The sequence below is a fragment of the Pan paniscus genome, chromosome 4 (assembly GCF_029289425.2).
Source record: "Pan paniscus chromosome 4, NHGRI_mPanPan1-v2.0_pri, whole genome shotgun sequence".
Classification (NCBI taxonomy): domain Eukaryota; kingdom Metazoa; phylum Chordata; class Mammalia; order Primates; family Hominidae; genus Pan; species Pan paniscus.
Window position 1 is genome coordinate 67,509,290 of NC_073253.2, and position 13,585 is coordinate 67,522,874.

A 13,585-nucleotide genomic window follows, 5' to 3' on the forward strand; every position below is an offset into this window, starting at 1 on the left:
ACCCTGTCCTCTTGCTACCCGGGTCTTTGTCTAGCATCCAGGAAGAATCAGGTCCTACAGACTTGAAGGATGGTGAATACAGAGATTTTATTGAATGATGGAGGAGGCTTTCAGCAGGATGGATGGGGAGCTGGAAAGCGGATGGAGTGAGAAGATAATCTTCCCCTGGGGTTTGGCCATCCCATGGCTGATCTCTCTGACAGTCCCCAGCCGAACTCCTCTCGATGTTCAGACACTCTTTCTCCTCTCTCCTCTGCCACACTGCTCTGCTGCTTTTCTGCTCATGGAGCCTGAGGTTTGGAGTTTTTATGGGTACAGGATGGGGGTGTGGTGGGCCAGGGTGGTCCTGCAAAGGCAACATTTGGCACGAAAACAGGAATGCCTGTTCCTATTTAGGGCTGCAGGTTTCCAGGCTTGAGGATGGGGCCTTTGCCAGGGAACCGCTCTCTTTTAACCAGTATTTCCCTGCCTCTTGTTTGTATCATAATCACAGTGGCATAATGAAGTAAAGGCTCATCCTTCCTCACATAATAAGGTTCAGGAGTAGGCAGTCTGGGGCTGATACAAATGCGTGAGAAACCATCAAGTTTCTAGCTTCCTTTAACCTTCAGCTGCATCATGCTCAATGTGTGTTTTTTAGCCCCATGGTTATAAAATGACTGGTCCACTTAAGGCATCGCACTGGCATCCCAGTAGAAAGATAACAAAAGCAACAAGTGCAAATAAATGGAAATCTTTCCTTAGATTTTCTAGCAGACTTCAGATTTCCACTCCATCCCATTGGTTAGAACGATATCACATGGACACCCAGTGGCATAACTGGTTGAGAAATGAAGGCTTTTTGTTTTTCTTTCATCTGACAACATAGCTGCCTAAAAAGCTGTGGAGTTGGATATTGGTGAAGAAGGAAGGAAATTGACATCAAATAGACATTTAGCAGTGCCACCACAGATGAGTACTACTATTATTCTCGTTTTGCATGAGGAAACCTAGACATTGAGAGTTAAGTAACCTACCCAAGGTCATCTAGTTAATATGTAGAAAAGCCGGATACAAACACAGGCAATCTGATTTCCAGAGCCTGAACTTTTAACTCTGTGGTAGGATTTGAATCTGAGAGTAGAGGGAAAGGCAATTTGTGACAGGAAGATAGTGTTAACAAAGGTGCAGTGCGTATGTGCATGTGTACGTGTGCGCATGTGTATGTGTGTACATGTGCATACATGTACATTGGAACCCTAGACGCTGATCGTGTGTGAGAGAGGCCCTGAGGCTGGAATAAAGGAGCCATGCTGAGGAGTGGAGGGAAGTCAGGTGGGAAGGAGATCTGGATTTATACCATCTGCCTGGGTAAGCCTTCAGGAACGTGAACTGGGTCGGTCCTGAAATTGAAATAATGACAATATATATGCAAATATTGGCAAGAAGGCATGAGGAGATGCCAAATATGAGCAGAGCCAGAACCCAGGGTGTGGTAAATCAAAAGTTGAAGCTGGAACATCCTAAGAAGCAGTAGCCAAGGTTTGGTCCAGGATGTTCTGCAGTCCAGATGTGTCCAGCAGTCAAAGATATATGAGCTGGAGGCCAGGGTCTGATGGTTTGGAGTTAGAGTTGGGGAATTAGAATCCTGGAATATTACATACCTAGGTTCTTGTTTGTTTTATGGCAGTACATTCCAGCACTTTAGGAATATTATTGGCCCATTACTTAGCACTAGTTTTTAACTCTTATAGTTAAATGCTGTAACATTTAAGAGGATAAGATGACCCCAGACTATGAGAGCACCAAAGAAACAGTTGTTTTCCATGGAAACACGTTACTTTCAAATATTAGCTTTACCTTTGTTATCTCACAGGGTAAGTGGAGTGGGAACATACAAAATAGGTAGAATTAAAAAGGAAGGAGCTGTGCAAAGTGATGAACCACATCAGCTTTGGATTATATATTTTTCAGTGTCGTTGTTGAGTACAGAGCTTGCACCATGAGATGTCAGATTAGTGTAAGGAGACCATTACTTAGAATATGTGAGGCTCAGCAAGAGAACATGGCCCCACTCTGAGTGGTGGGCTTTCTGACCTGGTAGTGTTCAAACAGAGGCTAGAAGATTGTTGAGGAGAGAGATTTCAAAATTGCTTTCTGGATAAAGTTTGACTAAAAGGATTTCAAATCTGCATTTCATAATTGTACAGTATGCCCATCTGAAATCGATCAGAATTGTAATCTCCAAAAAGCAACCTGAATCTGCAAAGCCTTTCCTATTGCTTGCAGACTCAGCAGCCCTGAGTCTGCTGCTAGTCAAGTAGTAGGAAAAGTTGTGCAAAGCCTTTGTCCTCCTCACTCTAGTTTCTTCTTTGTCCAGTTGAAAAAGACTAGCAAATGAGGTCTTTTGAAGAATAGTTATAATGACTATTCTCCAGCAACCACGAGAATGGAATTCAACTTAAGGTGTTATGCATTTATTCAAATGTACCAAGCCTCAGCATGCATGTGTCTAGCCTTTATATACATGCATATATAAATGTGTTTGTGTGTGTGTGTATATATATATATTTGTATGTACACACTTATCCACATTTATGATGAAAAATAAATTCATGTTTATTGTTGCAGTTAAACTCTGGAGCTCTGAAACCATTGGGTTTGAATCCCAGCTCCTCTATCTTTTAGCTGTGAATATAGGTCAAGTTACTTAACATCTTTGTACCTATTTTCTCACAGGGTAATGACTATTGTGATGATTAAATGTGTTATTTATTACCTATAAAAGACAGAATGTGACTGGAATATAGTAAACATCCAATAAATGATAGCTATTATTATTCTAGACTTTCTAGAAAATACATAAAAATACAAAGAAGAACTAAAAATCATGTTTATTCTGAAGGGGAACCACTGTTAATTCTGAGCATATCTTCCCAGTCTTTGTTCATGTGCTTGTCTTCTGTTTACTCTCACTCTGGAGTCATGCTCCAGGGCCTAGGTTTCCAATGCACATGCATGCACACATACACATGCACATACACAGAAATATATGTGCACACATGATTTTATGCTTCTTGTAAAAGTTAGAATATGTGCCTTAAAGATTAGTATAGGGGAAAAGGGAAAACTTCCCCTTTGCCCTCCGAAGATTTGCAGAAAATCACTGATAAGATGCATATTAATAGGAGAAAAGGCATACACATTTATTAATGTATACATGGGAGCCTTTAAAATTAAGACCCAAAGATACAGGGGAAATTGTCCATTTTTATGTTTAGGTTTAACAAAGTATGGGCAGCAAGTAGAAACATGATTGGACAAAAAATATGATCTAATGTTAATAGACTGAGTGGGGAAACTCAGAAAGGTCTGTCTGTCTAGATTTTTCTTCGCCTCTCTGAGCATGTATTCCTTTTTTTGGATATGGCACAGGGCCCTCTCTGGAATGGGGGTCTTATGACCTATAATCAAACAAGATAAGTCTAGTTATCTAATTTTTTAGTGGCCAGTTTTTGTGCAGTTATAGTGGAGGGAAAGTTAGAGTAAAATTTTTAGATTTTATGGCTGGCTTTGGGTAAAGGGGTTCTAGTTTCTATGACCCACCTTGAGTAAGACAGATTCTAGTTTTTATGGCTAGCCTTGAGAGAGAATGGGATTGAGAGATAGTAGGGTAGGAGAAGGTCAGAGAAAAATTTCTGTTTTGAGGCTGCTTCTGCGGCCTTCATTTTGGGTATGTTTTTCTGAGTCCCAACATTAGACAATCCTGCACAAATATGTATTCAGGACTAAGGTCATGGCTTGTTTTAATAGTTATAACTCTTAAATGACAATTGAGTCATTTTTCAAAGAGAATAAATATTTTGCCATTTTTTCATTAATTCTCGGATCAGCGAAAGTATATATTCTAAATTTGATTGCTTTATTTAAATATTTATATTTTTCAGTTACATAAACATGGAAAACTGTAAAATAAAAATGAATGTCTTATTTACAAAATCTTTGCTTCAGTTAGAAAGGGAAAATGAGTATACACATTACAGACCATTCATAGAATAAAATAATGTGCATTTTAAAAAGAGTGAGGTAACTCTGTACACACTGACACAGAAGAATGTCTATGACGGGGAAAGATTTCCATGATGCTTAAATTAAAAGCATTGTGGAATAATAAATAGAGAATGACCGTCTTTATACATAGTGTTTTAAAAATTTTTTTAGCTCATCAGCTATTGTTAGTGTTAGCGTATTTTATGTGTGGCTCAAGACAATTATTTCAATGTGGCCTAGGGAAGCCAAAAGATTGGACACCCCTGGTCTAGGCAGTGCTGTGGTCAGGTTTGCTGAGTATTCTGTAGGTGGAATGTAAAATCCAAGATAATGCCTGTTGAACTTGCTGGAAAGTGCACCAACCTGATACTGATCCTATCTCCAGGCTGGGTTCAACGCTCCTGTCTTCATTTCCAAGTTTCCAACAGAATCTTGTGCTTACAGTCATCCTAGAGGGGATCAAGCTTTATACTTTGTTTTTTCTGCTTACTTGTCTGTCTACCCTATCAGATTTTGAGGTCCCTGAGAACAAGAAATACCATTTTTTGTTTTTATTTTTAAATCTCTGTAGTCCCAACATTTAGCATTGTGCCTAGCATAAGCAACCAACAAATGTTCCTTTGATTTGTTTGATTTAATGTAATTTTGTATAATACCGAGTTGGTGTTTGTTTGGAAATTCTGCTTTCTTGAAAATGCTGACTGGTTCCAGGTTGCCCAGCACAGAAGAGACTGTTAGGAATGGATCAATTTCTTTCTTTCTTTTCTTTTTTTGAGATGGAGTTTCTCTTGGCATCCAGGCTGGAGTGCAAGGGCATGATCTCTGCTCACTGCAACCTCTGCTTCCAGTTTCAAGCGATTCTCCTGCCTCAGCCTCCCGAGTAGCTGGGATTACAGGCACCCGCCACCACGCCTGGCTAATTTTTGTATTTTTTGTAGAGACGGGGTTTCACCATGTTGGCCAGGCTGATCTTGAACTCCTGACCTCAGGTGATCCACCCACCTTGGGCTCCCAAAGTGCTGCAATTACAGGTGTTAGCCACCACTCCCAGCCCATTTTATTATTATTATTATTTTCTTTTTTTAGAGACGTGGTCTTGCTCTTTCACCCAGGCTGAAGTTCAGTGGTGCAATTGATAGAGACAGGAGACAGCCAAATGCTGCCCAGGTCATTGTGTACAGGAGGGTTGCCTAAAGATGCCCACAACCGACTAGGGGTCCCCTTGTGCACTGGGAGAATGGGGTGGAACCACTGGGAATTCTCACCTTATGGAGTGGGGAGGAGCCCTGTCTCTTCAGCTCTTGTGTGGCGGGCTGGTATTCAATCTGTGAGGTGGAAGCCTGTTGGCAGGAACCCCCCATTTTAATTTTTTAATTTTTTTTTTTTGCTGAGAGCTTTCTTTTAATAAATTCCACTCTCCCTGCCTTCCAATGTGTCTGCATGCCTAATTTTTTCTGGTTGTGAGACAAGAACCTAGATTTTAGCTGAGCTAAGAAGCAAAAAATCCTGCATCACAATCATAGCTCATTGTATCCTCGAACTCCTGGGTGCAAGTGATCCCATCTCAACCTCCTGAGTAGCTGAGATTATAGGCATGAGACACCATGCCCTCTAAGAATAAATTCCTTTCAAACATTACAAGCTCCTCATCTTTTCCTTTTGCCACCTGAGGTTTTAGACATACACTGGCCTCAATACACATAATCCTTGGCACTTTCTTTTGAAACCACTTTCAAAACTACTTTAAGTTGATAACAATCAACTTGAACACTTGGATGAAATTCTTTTGGGTCAGGAGGTTCCTGCTAAGCTCACATGTAAAGAAAAGAGGACATAGTGAAACACCTGCTTTCTGATTGCAGATAGACCAATAATGTAGCAGGATGAGCCGCAGACAAAAGCTCTCAGACACCGAGTTGTAGTAGGAAGGGCTTTATTCAGCTCGGAGGATCGGCAAGCTACTGCCTTAAATTCCGAGCTCCCTGAGTACACAATTTTTGTCCCTTTTAAAGGCTCACAATACTAAAGATTTCACAAGAAAGGGTCATGATTGATTTGATCAAGCAAGGGGTACGTGACAGGAGCTGCATGCACTGGTGGTCAGAGAGAAACAGAACAGGGCAGGGAGTTTCAGAATGTTCTTCTATACAATGTCTGGAATCTATGAATAACATCGGTTTCTAAGTTATGAATTGATTTTTAACTACTGGGTTTAGGCCAGGCAGGCCCAGGCCTGGTTTTGGGCCTGGCGCCGCGCTGCCTGTCTTTGATTTCACTTTCTTTTTTTTTTTTCCTTAAAACAGGTACTGAGTATAAAACAATATAGAACAATATGAGAGGGTCGCTCTCTTTCCCCATTTTCCCCCTTTGAGACTCTCACTTTTTATTAGTGGGAGTTCTCACTCTTATTTTTGCTACTTATGTCTTTTTGTGCAATAGATTGATAGTGATTCATATAGTACACTTGTGCTGAAGCATTTTGGTGAACTAAGGTAGCGATGAAGCTTTTTATCATTTGAAGAAGTACAAGTAGTAAACAAGGGAGCAGTAAGCAGGTTTTTATTACTATTATAACTCCTATTATAAGAGTTTTAAATCTTCCTATTGCTGGGAACTAATTTTTAAACATGGATCCTGGATTGAGTCCGTGCCACACTTGTATGGGTACATGTGCCAGTTTTGTTATATCTTTAACTATATTTTTAACTACTTGCCCTTGATCATCTGTGTGTAGAAAACAATTAGTAAAGTTAAATTTTTCACAAACTTCTCTTTCAGCTGCTAGCAAGTAGTCAAGAGCTAGTCTACTTTGATAGATAGCATTTCTCATCAGAGTCTCCTGCTGGGCAAGAACAGTCAAGGCTTGACCGGTTGTATTAGTAATAATTTCGAAAACAGCTTGTAACCGTATGATTCCGTTGAGCATGTAGATGGGGGTCCGATATCCCCAAGAGCCATCTTGTGCCCAAGTGGTGGGTCCATAGTATTGTATGATTCTTTCAGGGGGCCATTTATCATCTTTCCAATCACCTATGGCTATGCTTTGTTTTTTGCGGGAAGCATAGACTGGGAAGCCCAGAAGTTCACCTGCTTTTATGGGCAGTAAGAAGAAAGATGGTTTAATGGTGTCAATTACACAGCTACCTGTCCACTGATCAGGCAGCTTAGCATAAGCTCTGTGTCCACATATCCAGTATAACCTGGTGGGGGCCATCCAGTCCCAGTGGAATTCTGGGTGGGCTCAAGCAGTCTGCAACTTTGGAAATTGACTGAATGGATCTTTTTCTGTGTAATTGGAACTCCACCATGTAACTGTATTTGTGGTACCATTATACAGCTTTTGCCTAAGGCAACTAAGCCGCCTTATAGGATGAGTGAATCCTTTTCCTTCTCTAGCTATGCAACACTGTCCAATAATTCAGACTTTTAGAACCTAAAAATTGTCAGGGTGGTTCCTTTGGGCTGGGAATTCATCAGGAACTGGGTCTGTAGGAACTAATTCTCGGGCTTCTTATGGAAGTTCTTCTTATGGAAACTCTTATTACAGTTTTTCCACAAACATAACATGAAGTGACATTTAAAGACTGGACTACATGCTCGGCTAATTGCAAAAACAAATTTCTGGTTTTTCCTGGAGTCTCTGGTACTGGCACATTTAGTTTATCACAGGAAGTCTGAAATACTGGTTCTGGAGAGCATCTTTGAACCCCTCCTTTTATTAGGATGCTTACACTAGGATCTAGTCCTTTTCCATCAATGCCTAATGTTACATATTTTCCTTCATTTCACTTTGGTTCTGAGGGGTTTGTGATTATCAGTTCTAAAGGGTGGCAGCTCCCACTTATGCAGGAGGGGCTGATTTTTCCTTTTTGGAGCCAAACAGGATTTTTTAGTCTTTTTTCCAAGTAGCCTAAATGACACGAGACCAGTATTGACACATCTCATAAAAATATGATTTTTGACAGATATACTTTTTTTTTTACTGTGTAACTTTTTTTCCAATTTAGAGAACCACATCTTATTCCATGCTGCTTACTATCGATAGCAGCACAAGCGTCAAATTTTAAGGTTAGATTTTTGGGGACCCCTCTTTCTTCTGTTCTAGGTATTACCTTACTTGTGTCACCTAGAAAAGGACAAGTCCTTAATTTTATTTTAAAAACTGTGATCATGGGAGGCTTAAAATGGGTCATAACACACATCAGGTTGGTTATTTCCTGGGCTACATACCTTGGATAGAATAGCATTATACAAACAAATTTCTTTTAGAGTGCTGGTACACTTATAATAACCATAAAATAATAGGACTGTAGCAATCTTTTGTCCTACCTCAGTGACTTGATGTATATACTGGGAACAGTTCTCAGTCTGAGGAAGGTCAGTTGAAGTCCTTACTGTACAAGTCCAAATTTTAAGGAAAATGAGTCCCGCGATGAGTTTCCTCATGCTTCGGCCATGCGTGGACCAGTCAGCTTCCGTGTGTGACTGGAGCAGGGCTTGTGGTCTTCTTCAGAGTCACTTTGCAGCGGTTGGCGAAGCTGCTCCCACCCACGTACAGCTGCCAGTCTACTGATGTTTAAGGGTGGTCTCGGAGGTTGGGCCTACTAGAATAAACTGAGTCCAACACCTCTACATAGTTTATGTTTAACTGGGCTCTCTAATATCAGGAGTAATGTGGCGGGGTTAGGATGTTGCAAACTTCAATGGTTATGCGGGGATTTTCACAGAGCAAGCTTTGGTCTCTTGTTAGTCTAGCATTCATTAGCTAATGGTGTCCTTTGGTATTTATTAAAATCACCACAACATGGGGGGGACTTTATGTTTAGGTTTTGCCTAAGAGTTAGCTTATCTGCTTCTTGTGCTAACAGGGCCATTGCTGCCAGGGTCCTTGGACATGGGGGCCAGCCTTTGGAAACCCCATTCAGTTGTTTTGAGAGATAGGCCACTGGCCTTGGCCAGGGCCCTACAGTCTGGGTTAAAACTCCAACTGCCATTTTTTTTCTTTCTGACACATAGAGTGTCCAGAGTTTTGTCAGGCCAGGTAGCCTCAGGGCTGGGGCCGACATGAGTTTTTCTTTTTAACTCATGAAAAGCTCATTGCTGTTGGTTGTAATAGATGTAGTTTATCTAATCTACATTTTTATTGAGTGTCATCTACTAAAATATTGACTTAAATCCTGTAACTATTTGATTTCAAGCTTTAAATTAATCTGGTATTCCTTGCGGGGCTCCAATTGCATCTAAATAGATGAGAGAGTTGAAAGACCTATAAGGGGCTTCTCTTGCTTTATGATGTCTTATTATTATTTTTTTTCCTCTGGTTGATGAAATGCCAGGGTGAAAGGGATAGCCAAATGGACTAAAGGACAAGTGCCACTCTAGTTATTCGGCAGAGTGCCCAGTAAAGGTCCACCACAATACCACCACACATCTGCTCAGGGATGAACAAGGGCAGACAGATTGATAAGCTCTTGAAAATTCTTAAGCTCACTGCATCCCTTCAGGTCTACAAGGAATGCTAAGTCTCCTCCCTGCTGTGAGAGACAAGAAGTGAACTTAGTGTTGGGAGATGGAAGCTGGATGGCCCTCGGGGGCTGACTGGCAGGGACTTCGGGACATAGCAGAGAGAGCTTGGCATGACTTATTACTCCTGGCTGCAGAATCCTGGAAAAGAGCTACATGCAGCCCACACCTGGTCAACTGAAGGACCACCTTAGTGGAAGGGGGACAATCAGGGCCTCTGGCCTGCCATGTGCACAAGCATAACAATTGCTTTTGTTTAATGTGCAGATGGAATATTTGATCCATTCCAACCAGGCATTTGCATCTTGGTATGCTGTCTTAATTGCCAAAGTTTGTTTTAAGTCTTCAACTTCTATGATCCTCTAGTAAAATGAATGTTTCCTTTAGCACCAATTTTTATTAGTTTTTAAATCAAAGAAAGCTAAATACCATTTTATATTTAATAATGCTTCTTGTATGATTTCTATACCAGATGAGTTAAGTTTTACCTTTTTATTAGCGTGTTATTAATGTTAAACTTAATTTTAATAAAACCTTGTAGACATATTTATCCAATTTTTTATGTTTGACCATAAGGTAAGATTTTATAGACTCTTTTTAATCTTTTATAATTTTTGTTAAAGAGCAAGTTGATGCTTTAAGAAAAACCTGTTGCATTTTTACTTTAATGTCCAGTTCACAGAAAAACTGGATGATACCTTTTTAACTTTAGCTAATATGTTTACACACAGAATTTTCTTTAAAATTAATGTTTTAAAACTTGCTTAAACTGTTAAAACAATAATTTTTTTAACCTTTTAATGTAGGTAAAAATTAATTCTTATGCCTCCTTATAATTTTTTTTACCAAAGGTATATTTTACTTTTCTTATACACCTTGTACATAAACAGTTTCTTTAATAGTACTCAGGAGGCCTTATTACTTTTAAATTATACAACATTTTTTGCATAAAAATTTTTTTATAACATTTTCTTTTACGACTTTCGCAGACAATTTTTTAACATGTCTCAACTTTCTGACTTATTACAAACAGTTTTTTTTTTTTTTAACAACCAGTTAATTTATTTTAGGAGAAGAATTTACCTTATAACACTCTTTTTACATAAATTCTGCCTCCCCCCCTTTTTTTTCCTGTTTTTTTTTTTTTTAAGATAACCATTCCTTTTTTTTTTTTTAAAGCGAACTTTCTTTATGTCTTTGGACTAGACAGTCTAAGGCCACAAGATTAGAAGTTACCATAATACATGTTACACTGTTAACTTTTAGCAAACTTCACTTTTGTTGAAAACCTTGTTAAGTTTGGGATTTCAATTATCCTTTGCTATTAATAAGACCTTGTTTAGTCTAAATTAACTTAGAATTGGTATAGATGGCCTCTTTTTCTCTCTGCTGGTCTTTCCTTGCCTCTGCCAGCCGCTTATGCTGCTGTTCTCTTAACTACTGTAGGGGGGAAAGGGGTCTAAAAGCAGCTGTAATTGTCTATGTACCGAAACTGGTCTGGGTGCCTTGGCTTACAGGTTACCTTGTGTCATACCTTTGAAACAAAGGACCTGTCCAGGCTTCCTTCTGATGGCCAACCCACCTCTAATGCTGGCCAGTCTATTTCACACAAAGTTCTAAGTTTTCCTGGTGTCACAGTAACACCGTAATCTCCCTTAAATTCTTTCTTGAAAATTTTTTTTTAACATAGCTCCTAGTAGGGTGGGCTTATTTGTGCCTGACCCATGTTTTTTTTCCGAGACAAAATACCACGCTCACACCACACACACTCACCACAAGAAAAAGAACGGGTAAAGAGGGCGCACACACACTTTTACCGTTTATACCAAACCAAAATCACGAAATTCAAAATCCGAGTACCAAAAAATTCAAGCCAAGTCAAAATCAAAACCAAAGTATCCAGCAATTCAAGTCAAGTCAAAACCAGAACAAAAGTGCCAATGCAGGCACGCTGTGGGTGATCAGGCCACGCTTCCCCTCAGATGGAGCGGGGCAAGTTCCAAAGACTAGTCTTACCAAGTCAAGCCAAGTCAAAACCAGAACAAAAGTGCCAATACAGGCACGCCGTGGGTGATCAGGCCACACTTCCACTCAGATGGAGTGGGGCAAGTTCCAAAGACTAGTCTTACCAAGTTTCAGATGCCGCGACTCCAAGTGCCAGTTCTTTCCGGTGTTCAGCCACCGTGTTAATCCTCTGCAGGGGCCTGCTACGCGCTGCTCTGGCAAGGCATTCCACCGGGGCAATTTCCTACCCGGGAGCGTTCTTTGGATCGCGTCACTCAGGCTGACTGGAGTCCCCTGCAGGGACGCTCCACAGGACAGGCCTAAGCCGCCCAAGGGGTTACCTCTGCCGTCTATGTCTATCAGTTACCTCCTTTCCTGGTCAGGGAACCAAGAAATGTAGCAGGACGAGCTGCAGACAAAACCTTTCAGACACTGAGTTGTAGAAAGAAGGGCTTTATTCAGCTGGGAGCGTGGGCAAGCCACTGCCTTAAAATCCGAGCTCCCCGAGTGCACAATTTCTGTCCCTTTTAAAGGCTCACAATACTAAAGATTTCACATGAAAGGGTTGTGATTGATTGGAGCAAGCAAGGGGTACATGACAAGGGCTGCGTGCACCAGTGGTCAGAGAGAAACAGAACAGGGCAGGGAGTTTCACAGTGTTCTTCTATACAATGTCTGGAATCTATGAATAACATCGGTTTCTAAGTTATGAATTGATTTTTAACTACTGGGTTGAGGCCAGGCAGGCCCAGGCCTGGTTTGGGCCTGGCACCGGGCTGCCTGTCTTTGATTTCACATCCTTGTTTTTTTTTTTCCTTAAAACAGGTACTGAGTATAAAACAATATGAGAGGGTCTCTCTCTTTCCTCAATATGACTACTTAAATTGGTCAAGGAAATGAACTACAGGGAGGAATATCTGCTTTGTACGAAGATTTTTTTAATGACACTCTTTAAAAAAATGATTATGTATATGTGCATTTTAACTGGATTCTCAAAGAGATATGGGACCCCAAAAGGCAAGTAACAACTGCTCAGGGCAAGTAAAGAGAACTTGGATTTCAAATGGTAACCTCCTAATTTGATAGGAAGTTTCTTGAAAGGAAGGATAACATCTGAGTCTCTTTGTATTTCCTGCACCTTGTACAACAGTATTCAGCATACAGCAATCAGTGGGGGATTATTAGGAAAAAAATTAATTGATGACAAAAGCAAGGCCTACTCGAAAACCATTGCTATCTAGGAATGACATCATTTGACATTGCTCCTTACCTCACCTACAGTGAGCATGCCAGCTTATAAGCGTTACCAGAAAGAAAATACCCTCTTCTGAAATAGTAGGAATTAGCTATTTCATTTGTACATCTTGAAATTTCCACACTCTTTCCATGTCCAACTACTACCTTTAATTTTTATTTTTATGGTATTCACATTTGTAAAGATTTTATATTCGATTCTCAAAAAATTCTGGGGATGCATAGGTCTTCCAGGAAGTACGACTTCAGTGACAATAAAAATGAGGTCTGATTTCCCTCAGATAGGAAGTCTATTTTTCTATTTCCTTAAATTAACAAGAAAAGAGCAGTGGTCCTATGAAATCCCACATGAATTCAAGTTATAAACATAGAACACAATCGACGACGTGTAAGTCTGTAACAACAGGAGACCAGAGTAACTTGTAACAGCAGGTGACTTTTCTAACAAAGGTCACACTGTGTGGGCTAAGCTAGCACCTCATCACTGCAAGAAGCAAAACAAAAGGAAAAAAAAGCTTCTCTTTTTTTTTTTTTTTTTTTTTTTTAAAGCAGAAGCATAATTCGCTGGCTCAGCAAATGTTTTTCCCTGTTATAGTTTGGGAAAGAAGGAGACTTGGAGGCCTTGTTTACCCTCAGCCCTTCCTCCCGCCCCCGACTGTACCATTAAATCCTAGATTCTGGGGTGACTGAAAAGGATAGGGAATAAATTAGTAATTGTCAAAATGTTTTCCCCATATTATGCATGGCAGCACTTGCTACTTTCTTTTAAGTTGAT

The 13,585-nt window shown here is 40.2% G+C and overlaps 1 protein-coding gene across 1 annotated transcript in view; it reads right to left on the bottom strand.

Annotated features, from left to right (window-relative positions):
* Positions 1–13,473, bottom strand: part of LOC129397783 (uncharacterized) — a 119,941-nt gene extending 106,468 nt beyond the window's left edge. The window contains exon 1 of the mRNA XM_055112415.2: positions 11,682–13,473. The gene's annotated coding sequence lies outside the window, so the exon portion shown is untranslated. The remainder of the gene's footprint in view (positions 1–11,681) is intronic.
* Between the last annotated feature and the right edge of the window lie 112 nt (positions 13,474–13,585).